General features: G+C 34.6%; 1 protein-coding gene across 16 annotated transcripts in view; it reads left to right on the top strand.

The window, feature by feature from the left end:
- The first annotated feature begins 971 nt into the window (after positions 1-971).
- The window catches only part of LOC100643559 (inositol 1,4,5-trisphosphate receptor), a 49896-nt gene continuing 36426 nt past the window's right edge, over positions 972-14441 (top strand). For 15 of the 16 annotated variants that reach the window (XM_048413718.1, XM_048413743.1, XM_048413774.1 and 12 more), the window contains exon 1: positions 972-1438. The gene's annotated coding sequence lies outside the window, so the exon portion shown is untranslated. Of the gene's footprint in view, positions 1439-5098; positions 5168-14441 lie in introns of all 16 variants that reach the window. The other variant, XM_048413724.1, reaches the window with a different exon arrangement.

Below are 14441 nucleotides of genomic sequence, written 5' to 3' on the forward strand. Positions count from 1 at the left end.
AATAAAATTTCATTCGCTTGTCTAAATTAATGCAAAACGATTTTCAATTTGACCAGGAGGAAACAGGTAGAGACAGGTGAATGCGCGTGAACGAAAGGAAACGTGTGGAAACGCGTGCAAACGAGCGGAGACGCATGGAAATGAGCGGAGACGCGTGAACTCGAGGAAACGGGCGGATACATGTCTTAGTTATTTTCTACAACGAGCTCAATTTGACGTTAGTTGGTAAATGAATTGTATTTGAAGATGTAACGTATTCGCAATTAAATCTCAAAGAATATTATGACATCTATTCTTAGATCTTCAGATCTAAATAGACAGAATCGAAGAAATACATAATACAAAAATACATTACTTGCAATTTCATAGGAAAATTTAGTTTCAATTCAAACCAGTACTCTACCGAATCGATAACGTCGCATGTGACGCGAAAATGGTAAAGAGATCGGGGATCACCAAAACGTGGGACGGGAAAAAGCGTTTCACGTTACCATTGACTACTTGGTCGGTGATATCACGTCCATTCTGCATCTATCTTTACCTCGCTGTGCCTTGTCTGTAATAAACAGATGGCAATATGTATCCAAGAATATCTACAATATCGATGGGTCTATCAGTTTAATAGGCGAAAATATCTCGTACTCTCGGAGTGCTAAAAGATATTCTTTTTCGTTATTAAAAAATTATGAGTGAATAAATAATAAATAATAATATCCATTAACTGATATTTATTAAAAAAATACATTTTATGTAAAGTCTTTCAAGGCCGTTTATTTTATCAGCAAACGATGTTTTTCATTATCGCATTAAACAATAATTACTACTTTCATTGTTTGTTTGTTTTTCTAGATAATAGGAGTTATATTATTCCTATACCGATAGAAAAAACTCGAAAATCCACAAAAGTATTTGAAAAAGTTGGAGTCGATTGATCATTGGACGATACGCAGCCATATGTAAAGTTGAGGCGAGTCCGCTTCCAGTATTCCAGTCGTGCCAGAACCACCGAGCGGTGCGAACGTTTTTGCTCGTGCGTCGTCTTCTAAACTCTCGTGTATACGTACGCACGTATCGGTGATTTTACGACCATAATCAAGTTGCACGTTTTCGATATAATCCAGCGTCGTGAACGTTTCAACCAATCCTGTCTGTGTATCAAACGTAGTGGACGTTTACAAATTCTGTGCAGAAGAGAAAAACAGTATCCGTGACACGTACTTACACGAACAACTAGCGAGGCAAAATCACGAACGTTTTCGCCTTTTTCGTTGAGGTGCATCGACGAACCATCGTGAACGTAGTTTGAAATATTTTTGGCCATTCGAGGAACGTGTTCCGGCATTCGTAAGACCGGTGCGTTACCGCACTACGTTCAACGATTTCGATCGACAACGTGAAGTGCTCCGAAAGTGTCGGAACTGGTACAGGCGACCAGAACGTGAGTAAACACGTTTTTTCTTCTTCTCTCAGCTAACGCCGATAGTTCAAAGTACAAATTTTCTTTTATTTTCGTTCCTCCGGTTCATTTTCCTTTGCAATCTTCGATATCTATGAATATTTCTGTATGTTTTACTTGCATTGTTTTTCTTCGTGAAATATTTGATTGTCCTATATGTCTCGATAGGTTAGATTTTATTCCATAGGACAAATCGTAGGGTGACTGGTGTGCGTGAGAAACATGTCAATAAGTTTTAATAGATCTGTCAACTAACATAGGACAGACATTTTTCTTTAGACGACTGAAGGAACGTGCGTGCAGAATCGACTGCGTGTTTCGATCCTTTGTAATAAGCTCTGCATACTTTTAGGCATCAGCTGACAGTATTAGAACGGGGCTTTTTCAACGGCAGATCCGCTTGACGTTAGCCGCCAAGTTAATTTCCTTCGCGTTCGAATCTCTCGATACCTTCGACTGTGGCAAGAGCGTGTTGTTATTCTGTGCGCACACAGTCTATTTGAAGTCGTTGCCAATTAAAGTCTCTACACCTTTTTGGAGCTGAAATCCTTCCTATTCGTAAAATTCCTGAATAATATTAACAAGCGTTAATAGCGCTATCGACAATACAAACGACTGTCGCAGCACAGATTTTAAAAAGAAATTAATGTGGTTAAGAATGATTGATGTCAAGTATCCTATTTATCGTAACTATGCTAGTTTCTAAACCTATAGGAGACGAACTATTTTAATGAACACGATTCTAACGTTACGATTCTTATCTTTATGACTGAGCAAAATCTCAACTATTAAATCAGAATTAAATTCTGTATATCTTATTTACTTTAATATACTATCTAATTTTTGTTTTCAATTATAAATTTGATATACCTATACATAGAATCATCTAGCTAGCTCCTCGATAGAAGGAGCTCCTATCGTGAGCGCATGTACTTAGTCGTTCCTGGAGAATTGTGTAGGATTTATGCGATTCGTCTTATAGAAGATTCCACACGAGCGATTTCAATCGGCACGTTTTATTTATCCTCCTTTCAATAGCACGCCACGCTTTACGCCGATCGTGTGTGTGTTATCGCATACGATTTCGGCCGCGAACACGAAAACTACGAAAATGGAACGTGGAATGAATTTAATTTGTTTGATATTAGGGGAACGCGCGAAATTGATTCGGTTACTACTACTTCCGCTTAGCGGCGATAATAAGCGTAGTCACGATCTTTCAATTGTTTCTTTTTGTTTCATTCGTTGTTGACACGCAGTAGTTCTCAATAAGAATCGTTTATTACGCTTTTTCAAATATAATTTAATTTCAATTTTCAAATTTAAGGCTACAGCTATATCGCCGATTAAGACATAGAACTTGCACCAGAGGAAAATTAAAACCTGTTTTCAAATATTTTACATAAGGTCATTTACAAGAGGTTATATCTAAATTAACGATATAGTATGATTCTTTTAGGCTTACCATTACAATTCTACCGACAACTGAGATATGAAATTTACACCAAAAGAAAATAATGCAAAGGAAAAGATCAAGTCCCTTTTCACGTATTTTACAAGATTTATTCGAATGAAAATTATTACGATAATTTCGTATTACAAAGACGATCACATAGTATATTGTTTAAACAAAGTTAGAAAAATAAAGACAATGAACGATTTGTATCAATCATAGTATCAACGACTGCGACTACCTTGTGCAGCATGTGTACGTTATTTGCATCGCGTTTATCGTAAAAACGTCCACGTAACTTCGTCTAGTAAAGGCCAATGACTTGACCAACTCGATTTCATCTTCGGTGTATCTTTCTCGCATATCTTTCTCGCATATCCTTCCTCCGTATCATTGGCGGTAGATTATAAATGCATGCATATTGTTGCGTCGATGATCGAAACTTTCTATTATTAGTTTTATTTCGATGCAAAACGGATATATCGCATTATACATCGTATGCAGCGTGGGTCGCGACGTACACTCGGCAAATCCCGCAAAGGGTTAATGACATTTCGCGCGGGTGGTGAATCGCTTGAACTTCCTTCTTTTCGTGCACTTCGATTTGACTGACCTGAAATCGATATCGCAGAGTATCGACTCTCTAACATATACCACATTTGCTCCTCTTACGGCAAAAGCTACGGATGCGGAAATCTTCACTTGTCCAATGAACAAACGAGTCAAATATTACGTTTCTCGATTTTCATAATTATGTTACACGAACAAATCTAGAAAATATACAAAGTATAATAACTGTTTTAATATTTAAAATACGTAAAGTATTTTAATCCTCTATTTAGGTGTCATTCTTTTATTTATATTCGTAGAAATATACATTTGGACAAAGTAATTGCAATTTAGTAACTATATTATATTTATCACACTTTGATTGTACTTATCATCTCGAGAACTATCGGATTATCTAATGTTCAAATATGAATTATTGTCATCTGTATAATCATATGAAAATCGCTCGTTCGTGACAACAACTGCTATCCCGAACTGTTACACCGTAGGCAATTGAAAAAGAGGCCAATGTATTCGGATATCAGCCATTCATCTCATGTCCGAATTTTTTCAGCGAACGCGATAAATATTTTCGAAATTAATTCATTTCCAGCGATCCGTTAGATAACTTCGAGTTATGACATTTTCTTTGTTTGAATAAAAAACGTTCACGGAATTTATCGTATTTTTTCTAAATAGATAATGTTTTTAGCAAGCATACATTTTTACCAGCAATTAAGGGATTCGTTTGAGATCTGAAGAAACGTCGTTAGAAATTTATCGATGACGTTTTTACGGATCTTATAATTTTCTACTTATCCGCAAAGTATTATTTATACGACCCAATGAATGGATTCATTGAAAAGAACCTCGATCGAAGTGATTTTTCAAAATCTTTCGAAATTCTACATATTCGCGAACGTTTTATGTGTTTTTAATTCGCGGGAAGTGGATTATTTTCGCAACGCACAGCGAAATCGAGAGCCTTAGGAAGATTTAATGAAACGTTCTATTTTTTACTCTGTAGGGTGATAGCCTCTTTTAAGTTGAGTTCAACGACCTGTCGAGCAAGGTCACGTATCATCGTAAACACACCACGAGAGAGGACCCCGCTATATAATCCTTTTTCGCAATGGATACTCAAAATTTCCGGTTCCGATTCAACGTTTAAGACGAAACGGAATATAAACCCTGGTTTTACGTTTGAAGCAACTTAACCAAAAAAAAAAAGAAAAAGAAAAAGGAAAAGGAAAAGAACGGAACATTCGATATACGCGTGTACATCTCATCTGTAATTTGAAATATTTCGAAAGACTCGAATTCTCCCGAACCATTCAAATTCCATGCGCATATCAAATTTTCTCCATTGCACGTCACGTGATCCATTTACGCCGATTCGATAACTCCACTGCCATTCGAATTTCAAATATTCGCTCCATTTCCGACTCCATTTCCATTACCATGTTACGTCTTTTCTAAAACGGCCTTGTCTAACAGGTCTTTGAACTATTCTAAAAGACCCTCGTCAATCAAAAATAACTCGTTGAAGAAGTTGCCAAATGGCCTTGGACCATCTTTCACCAACCCACTAACCAATTTCCCTTTACAAAATTCGAACCAATTATTTTCTCTCTTTTTAGCCCTTTGGCCATCACCACACGGGAGACAAACTCGGGCAAGCTGTATTAATTATTGTTGAAAATGACAACGTGAGTTTGCGCTCGTCATCCATATGCAGATGCGCTAGTTACAATAAATAGTAACTAGAAGATAGTTCTAGATACTATCGATAGGTTTAAGATGTTCTTTTGTTTTTATCCCTAGTCCATGTAAGAAAGTGCAATAAAGGTTTTTCGCCTCGGAACGTTGTGATAGATTTATCCAAAGAATAAAATAGTAACTATTACGATCCTATCTCTAAATACGGAAATAACAACAATTATTGTATATATCATAAATTTCTTAAACGTTCGAAATGAAATCGTAAGACCATAACGTGATCGAAGGCCGGAAGATTTTTTATTGTTCGATTTTAGTTTTCATGTTCTGATTTTCTCCAGGAGATCAAAATAATACTCTGTAACATTTTTTATTTCTATTCAATACATTTAATATCTATGTTTCTTTTACTTTTTAGCAAAGTAATTCATTGTATTACGTTACTTTTACGAGTATATCTGTAATTATATATCTATATCTATGCTGTTAATTATTATATATGTAATGTATGTATTATATATGTATATACACTGTAATTATATCACAGAAGAACTATATCTGTGTATGTAACTAAATTATGAAATTGTAGATCACACGAGAAAATAAGCATCGATTAATGTTTATTCGACGATACGTTAAGACACAGATCACTTTCACCGTTCACCATCGTTGTGAGTTAACTTTCGACTATCTAACTATCAGAATACTTTAGTTAAAAAATAAAAAAGACCAGACACGAATTACGTTTCGTGTACGTTTTTCCTGCAAAAAGTTGTTGCATCTCGTGCTAGAAACGCAGGACATTTTAGATGATAAGACAATGATTTTCTAAATCTGTAATTCCGAATTCTTCGTCGCTCCTGCTACACCGTCAAAGGGTGAACGTCCAATTTCTTTCGCCGACGAATTCAAGAAAAAAGAAAGAAAAAAAATGCTTATCTGGTGTATCTAGCTTGCACGCGCGGAATTACGTGTACGGCAAATATTTATATCGAGGCGGATATCGATGAGCATCGGTGTCGCGTTAAATCGATCGTTCGCGAAGCGTGAGATGCAACTATCGAGGAAGGTAAAAAAGAAACAAGAAGTGGAGGAAAAAGATAGACGAGGAAAGCGTAGGCGACGCGTGTCGTGAAAAGCCTTGGGAAAACGAAACTGTATATGGTTGTAACGTGATATACGACCACGATTCTGTAATGTTATGAAAACTATATTCTCGTGAAATGGAATAGTCTTTTATTGTTATGCAACCAGGACAAATTGAAAAGCGCGCGCGTGTACGCGATTCGCGTCGTCGCGTCGTCGTTCCGGGTTCTCCGTCGCTCGAGGAGAGGCCAAGGTGCACGGGCTTGAAATCCGTTTAATTATTGCATTATGCAATACGCTGCTCTGCGGCGACAGATTCGCTGCTTGAAATTTTGATTCTTGCGCGTAGTCCTGGATATCGTCTCTCGTTGATCCAACGCGTTTCGGATTCAATCTCGTGATTCCATTTGATAACGATATAGAAACATGTACATCATTCACGAATATGCTTATATCTACAAATCGGTAGATATACTTGTCCATTTTAATTGTAATTTTTACTAAAGTAAATTTATAAGTTTTTAAACTGTAACTTAGTTTCTCTTGTAATATATATATTACAAGCGTTAATAAGATTTGATTACAATTTGATTTGATCAAGTATTGATCAAAGTTCGTTTATTCCTTATTGGATAAGATTGAGTAGATGGAGCCGAGAAGACAAATAATTCGCTGCTATTTCCATTGCAATAAGTTTGATAGGGAAAAATGACCTGTATAAAATTGAAAATAGGTCTTGCGAATTATTTTTACGTTCTTTGTGACTTTCGAACGTTATTAATTTGTATGATATTGATATTGGATTCAGAATAAGAAAGAAAGTAAAAAGGCTGGCTCTTTCAACGCTCTGTACGATGTTTGATCTTCTGTGCAGAGAAAAAAAGAAGAAAACAGCTATCGAGAGGCAGCAGAGAAAAAAAAATAGAGGGGACGAGCAGATGTTTCTTTTATTTCTTCGTCGGATGTGCCAGTGATCGAACAATAATCGTCAATTGACTGGCAATTGACGATCTAATGAAACCGTATCTATGCGTCGACAGGCTCTGTTGAAATCTTAAGCTCGTGCTTACAGTTTTTTATGTTATAGATATCTTTATTTCTATTACAACATTTTTAATTAACGTCGTTATGGAGACTTTGGAGTATTTTATCGATGCTTCTTTCGACGATTTCGATTTAAATTCGATTAACGTCTCATTCGCAAAAACGAAGAAAGAGAAAAGCAAGGAGAAATAAAAACGAAAGAAGAAACGTAAGGACTGTTTATGAATATCGTACGTAGTACGGGGTTCATCGATGGTGCTTGTAAAATTCCATTAATCTCATTCATCTTCGATTATCGTCTATGCGTCGTACGAAATTTTTTCAACTTGTAGCGTTGCGGTGAATTAAGAACGTCCGTTTTACAGCATTGAACGCGCTGTGTTTTACGATTATTTCGAGCACAGCCAGCGATTATTCGTGGACTGTATTTTTTCAGACGAAACGTTCACGTTAACGGCCCGTGAACAATTTGTCAGCCGATCATTTCCATATAAAATAGCGTTCTCATTTCAGAACACTGTTAAATTCTGATAAACAGGGGAAAAAGGGACAAAGAAAGAGAAAATATTTAAAGATTGCAGAGGACAAGTCAATAGAGGACAATAGGACAAGTCACATTTTCCATCTTTTTTAATTAACTCTGTGTTTGTACTTTTATCTCATTTTGGTGCTAAACATCAGCCTCTTCGTAATCTTAAATATGTTGTCTGCCCTTGTACTTGTACTTCGTCAATTGTATCTTTAGACCTAACAGATCTAACAGTTTAGCTTATTTTACTTATTTTATATTACAATGTCCGTTTTGGTCACAGAATGACGTTAGAATAAAAGGACGAACAGAAATAATTATCACGTTTCTCTTCTCTTCGTACTCGTTCTCTTCGTACGTATGGTACGCGCGAAAGAAATACCTTTGAATCCGAGATCATTGGAATATCAAACGGCGTAGGTAACTTAACGAAATAATGCTCGTTTTAATGACTGCTCGGTGAATTCTGGTTATTTTCACTCTGACTTTTTCCAGCCGATTTATTTTCGCGAATCGTTTCAATGGAGATCCAGAGGGAGCTAGAGCAGTGTGATTTTAATTTCTGATCACTGGTATTGTGTATTCTTGGCTTAGTTCGTTCACGCGCGTATGTTTAACGCTGTTCTCGCATCGGCTTGACAAAACGTTGAAAATATTCTTTACAGATTAACTGTTAAACACATTAACACGTAACACTCGTTGCGAATTGTTTAATCGTGTTATATCAAGTTTATAAACTCACCGTGAATAATTAAAAGATGTGGCATTTAAATGAAGCACAAGGTGTGTTATTTAAGTTTCTCTTTATGTAAAGTTGCATTATAGAGGCAGTAATATAAATGAATGGAAGCAGGACCGGTTTTACAGAGATATGTTAATACACGACCAGATTGGTAATAAATTTAACGGCAGCTTGTACAGTTTGTTGAATTTTCACTAATTGAAACGGCCTGCTGTACTTCTAATTAGATTTACAGCCTAGTTATGACTTCATTGCGTTCTGATTTTATTTGTTTATCTAATATTTATGTCGTCTATTTATATCGATGGAATATATTATTCGATGATGCGTGTGTATTAAACTCTTAACCAGCAGAGAGTTCATACAGCAATAATAATTCTTTTACTCGAAGGCCTATTATTTTGTATGATTTTTTATTTCACTGTATGATATCTACATTCGCAAAACTTACCATCGACTTAATTAAAATTCCCGTGACTTTATTAATTTTTAATTTCGCGTTTTTAGAAATCTATTATCTCAAGTTTGTTCATTCTTCAAGATATGTTGAAATATCTCAATTCATCTGCGATTTTTCATCTTTTAAGTACAGTTATATCAAAACAGACTATATATCTTCGATTGATCGGTTAACTGCGTTCGACGAGTATACGAGTTAAACAAAAACTTCATCGCGGTACTTTTGACGAGCATGCTCGTCGCGTAAAATAAAAAGTTGTCATTTACTATAAAAATTACAAACTTTAGTAAGGAGTAATAAAGATATCGTTTAGTGATATGTTTACTTTACATCGTCTTTAAAGCTGCTATATATTTTACGAAGAAAAATTTGATTATTTTCTTTGATGTATCGGTTATTCCTCGTATACTGATCCGTTTTTATAAACTGTTGATTATTTTTTATTTTCCCACCTTATATCGGCTATTTTCGAATATATATAACACATATACTACTATACAAATCTATACTACATATATGCTACAACTACAAGTATTTCTCCATTGTATAGACGGCATGTGGTTGAACTCATACATATTACATATAAGAAGAAAAAGAAAAATAACAGAAAACCAAGCTGATGAAATTTTTTGGTCGCAGGTGTTGAACAAATTATTAAAATATACCACACTGAGAAGACCAACTAAATTTCCTATGTCTTTCTAATTTTTTTTGTTTATGAATTCTATTATTTTACTGTAATCTTGGAACTTCTTACAACGATAAATTTTTCAACGATGAATCGTTAATTTTTCCGAATAAAAATATAAGCTATCGTCGCTTTGCTTTGTTGCGAAATTTATAATAGGAGCATTTGATTTGAAATGATGGATATTAATTAACAGATACGCTTTAATTAAGAATAAATTAAATGAAATTTTGATAGTTCAGTTCATCTTTTTATTGATGAGCGTTTAAACGTGACGTTGATTATCCCAGATAAAAATTGAATCTACCCCCGTGACTCATCGTGCGTTCGTGCTGGTCTCGTGGCTTTTTCTATGAATGAACACCAAGAATAGAATGTTGTTGAATGAAGTAACACATTTGACTATGTATTACAAGGAAGTTCGACATAGATATAGAATCTTGGATGGAGAAAGTAGCTCACATAGGATAGTTGCGTATATACATTGGTATCACAGAATAGTTTAAACGGAGACGAGTAGTCTATACGGTAACAATGATCGAGGAAATTGTAATATGCTCTCCAAAGCAATTGGCAGACAAATTACGCGAGCGGATTGTGTCTTGGAGATAAAAGAAAATAGGGCGAGAGAAATTGAAGTTTCCGAACTTTGAAGTTAAACCAGTTAATCTAAATTTCAAATCATCGTGAAAACGTCACGAATATAAATTGTCGAACTGTTAAATTGCTATTCAGATTTTCGCCAAAAAAAGCTAGAGAAAAGCAAAGCTTTCTAATTGTTAACTGATAAAATTCGAATTAAAATTGAAAGTAAATTTTGAAAAATTAAAAGGAGAACTTAAAATTCTGTTTATAAAATAATCTTTCCATGAAATCGTGAACATAACACGTTGCTCTTTATTCCATGGTCCGGATTTCAAACAAAAGTCAAATAGCTTGGTGAAAACGCGGCTCGTATAATAACAAATCAATACAAAATCAAATCGTAATACCCTCCGGTGCGTTTCTCTGCGCGGCAAAGTAGTCACGCTGGTGCTTCGAATGATTTAATTGCTCAACAATAGAGCTACAAATTGCGGCTGATACTGCCCAGCTATAGAAACCTGCTGCACAATAAACGCTAAACGATCATTCTGTACGATAGACGCGTCAGCCGATTGGATATATATTTTATGGAAAAAGAAAAGATTGATTTTTTTACTCCCGTGATAAGGCCAGGACAAACGAAACTGTTAGGGTTTCGCGCTTAAGAAGCTTAAAATTAAAGCGTTATAAGAGGGATGAGAGGCTGTAATCCACGCTGAATCATCGTAAAGACAGCCACGTTAAGATACAGTGATAACATTCAACCAAGAAATTTACTGATCTTCTAAAGTCTAAAATGTTGTTCGGTAAAATGGCACGTAAAATAAACTTACAAGTTGCTTTTCTGTTTAACCTACTTTTTTTTTATCTGTTTACTACTACACTGTAACTGCAGTTTAATGGTTATGAAAGTTATGCTGTATTGTGTACTATTATTACGACAAACGTTATGTAAATTCGCTTGGATACGAATTTAACATTCTGCTTCTCTTTGGCCAGGTTTTTGAATGGAAATTGATCATGTAAAACTTAGTTGCGCAGTAATATACGTAACACGTACAGCTGCGTTTTAATTTTTATGCGTTTTAACAACGTGATTTAGAAAGATAAGAAATGGGAAATAATGTTTAAAGCAAACGCTATTAGTCGATTGCGGATTTTTATGCAGAGATCTATAGGATGCACATGATGCACAAAAATATATGAAATATTCGAGTTATAGCGCTGTTTATGATATTTAATACGCACGACGATTTTCTATCCAAGTTTCATTTATTTCGAATATATTTAGAACGATATGAATTTGTATAAATGTGCGTAGTTTAATTATTACCTAAACAAAGATAGCAGTATCTTTAATGTGAAAGGTCTGCACTTTCAGGAAAAGAATTATCACGTTCGAATAGCAGTGAATTTGCTATCTCCATTTTAATTTGCTAACTCCGTTCCTAATCTATCGATAAAAGGATTTAAAAATTGTCTAGATTAAGAGAGATTTACCAATCGATCGTCTCGAAACAATTGCAATCACGAAAAACATCTAATTGAGAGTCAGTTGATGCCTCGAACTGAGCAAAGTTTCGTTCCGTGCAGCAGCAAATTCTTTTAAGAATTAATTGACAAGCGAAGAGCTTTCCTTTGTTTCTTTTAAATTCGTTGGGAAGACGAGCGAAGAGATTCCCTGGGGTGAAGCTATCTGTAATCAAGATGTCTTCGAGGCAAAGGAAGAATGCCGTGGTTATATCTAGAAATAAACTGACCTTCAACCTTAGGCTTACGTGTAAACAGCTAGATATGGGTTCAGTTTTGCAGAAAGAAATCGATGATAATGTTCTTGTGGTGGAAAATATGGTGGAAAGGTTTGTGTAGCTGGCGCGAAGATTTAACGAGGTACACAGTTCAACATAATTGAACGATCGTCGAAAGTCAGATGTGGCAGAAATGTTTGCCAACTCGCACTATGAGACGAGAAGCTAACAGTGGAACGGATTTTCGAATGAGCTTTGACATTAAGCAACATCGAAGAATAATTTTATTGCTACGATTATTATCGAACAATTTGGTTCAGTTCGACTAGGAACGTTTCGTTAGGATTGAAAGAGTTACTTTTTTATGAATTTATATATATATTACTTACATATATATATATTAATATAATATATAATATATATATTATATATATTTATTATATATATTTATAATATATATATGTAAATAAATATAAATATAATATAAATAATAATAATATGAATAACATGAGAAGCAAGTGGAGCGTAATTCCTTGTAGAAAAATAAGAAAAAAAATGTGGAATAAAATTTTCTCATCGGTTTAGTTTTTGAAAAAATAGAGATTGAAAATTTATCAGGTGTACTCGAACGTGGCTAATTTAAGGTTGAGCAAAACTAGATAATCGACAAAAGGTCGTTCTATGTATGAAAATAAGTGGGTAATGCAGAACAAAATTTTTCCGTTTAAGGCTTCGTTTTCAAGAAAATTTTATTCTAGCATATTATTAGGAAATATTATTATTGTATATTCTAGAGGTTGGGCTTCTCTATTATAAAAGTTAGATATATTTTATAACATAATTCGAATTAATTTTAAAGTTACTTCCTCAATTTTTGAACATAACATATATATCGTGTTTTATAACGTAGAAAATTAGCTCTTTGGACTGTTGAATTTCCAATCAAACCTTTTAAGAACATTCTTCAACTACAAAACAACTCCCAATAATAATTGATAAATAATCAAAACCTAAACAAATTCTTCTTAATAAGAAATAATTATTTAATACCTTCATTTTTCATTTGTCAAAGTGGAAATTTAGAGAGCAAGCTCATTACAAGGATAGGAAATACAGGGTAGACCAATTTCCTTCATTTCGTTTTCGTGGTGGATTCAGTTGGACAGGAGAAAGGTAGCAATTTCCATCGTGAAATCAAGTTTAATCTGACCTATTTCAGAAGGATCGCGTAACACGTTGAAAGCGACCGGAAGTCTCCAGGGGGATGCAAAAATTTCAGTTGCAATTGCCTGACTCTGGTCCCAGAGTATAATAGCAATTGGAAATATATGAATCGCAGAGTTAACGAGGCACGTGTAATCCGTCTCGTTTATTCGATTGGGAAATGCGATTCATTCAGTTTATCCGGATATTATTCCGGTTTTCATCCTGTTTATAAATAGTTTCACGACGGATCGATAAACAATTTGACGGTATATAAGCGATTTATATCGGTCAAGAATTTTTTCCATCACTTTCGGTTCGCTCGTAATAACATGTTTACCGTGGAAGTATTAGATGTATAAATCGATTCGTTGCCTTCAGGTTTATGACAGTTTGTAATAATTGCCTTGGATTTAAAAATTACACCAAATATACTGATTCTTCAAATGATATTTTTATGGCAGTTTTAAAAACGTATCATCTTTGTTTAGCTAATTCCACGGTGAGTTGACGGAATAAAAATCGACATATGTTAATTTTACGAAAACTACCTGCATATTGTTGGTATAATAATGGCAAATACAAAATATCTAAAGCTCGTTAGCTTGAATTTAGCAATTCTTTTGTACAACTGTGGATCATTATAATTATAATATAATTATTATTATAATTTCATTATCTAGCAATATATTACTTGTGTCAAGTGTTTCAACGAGTTTCAATTACGATTACAATTACGATTTATGGATTTAGATTGAAATTTTCTATCAGACATGAAATTTGGAATCGAATCGATTAATATATCATACATGGATGGAAAGTTGTCCGTTTCTCCGACCTTTGAACGTAGATGCGTCTATTTCTGTGAATAATAGGAACGGCCTGTTCCTGTAAAATATTCTATAGCATGTCGTATTTTTCATATCGTGTCACAGAAGGTGGTCCTGTTAAACGATTCAGACCTGTATCCCCTTCCGTTAGCTAAGATCCCAGCTGCGAATGGTACATATCCATTGAAAACGATCAACAATCAGACATTTATGATTCTACATATGTCCAAATCCAAAAAATTCTCTTATGAACGTCTACGCCAATTTTATAATAAACATCCGTTCATAATTCAAAAGTACTATAAAGCTTTCGACAAAAAGGAAATGAAAATATGAAATTTCGAGAACA

This window comes from Bombus terrestris, chromosome 2 (assembly GCF_910591885.1).
Source record: "Bombus terrestris chromosome 2, iyBomTerr1.2, whole genome shotgun sequence".
Taxonomy (NCBI): domain Eukaryota; kingdom Metazoa; phylum Arthropoda; class Insecta; order Hymenoptera; family Apidae; genus Bombus; species Bombus terrestris.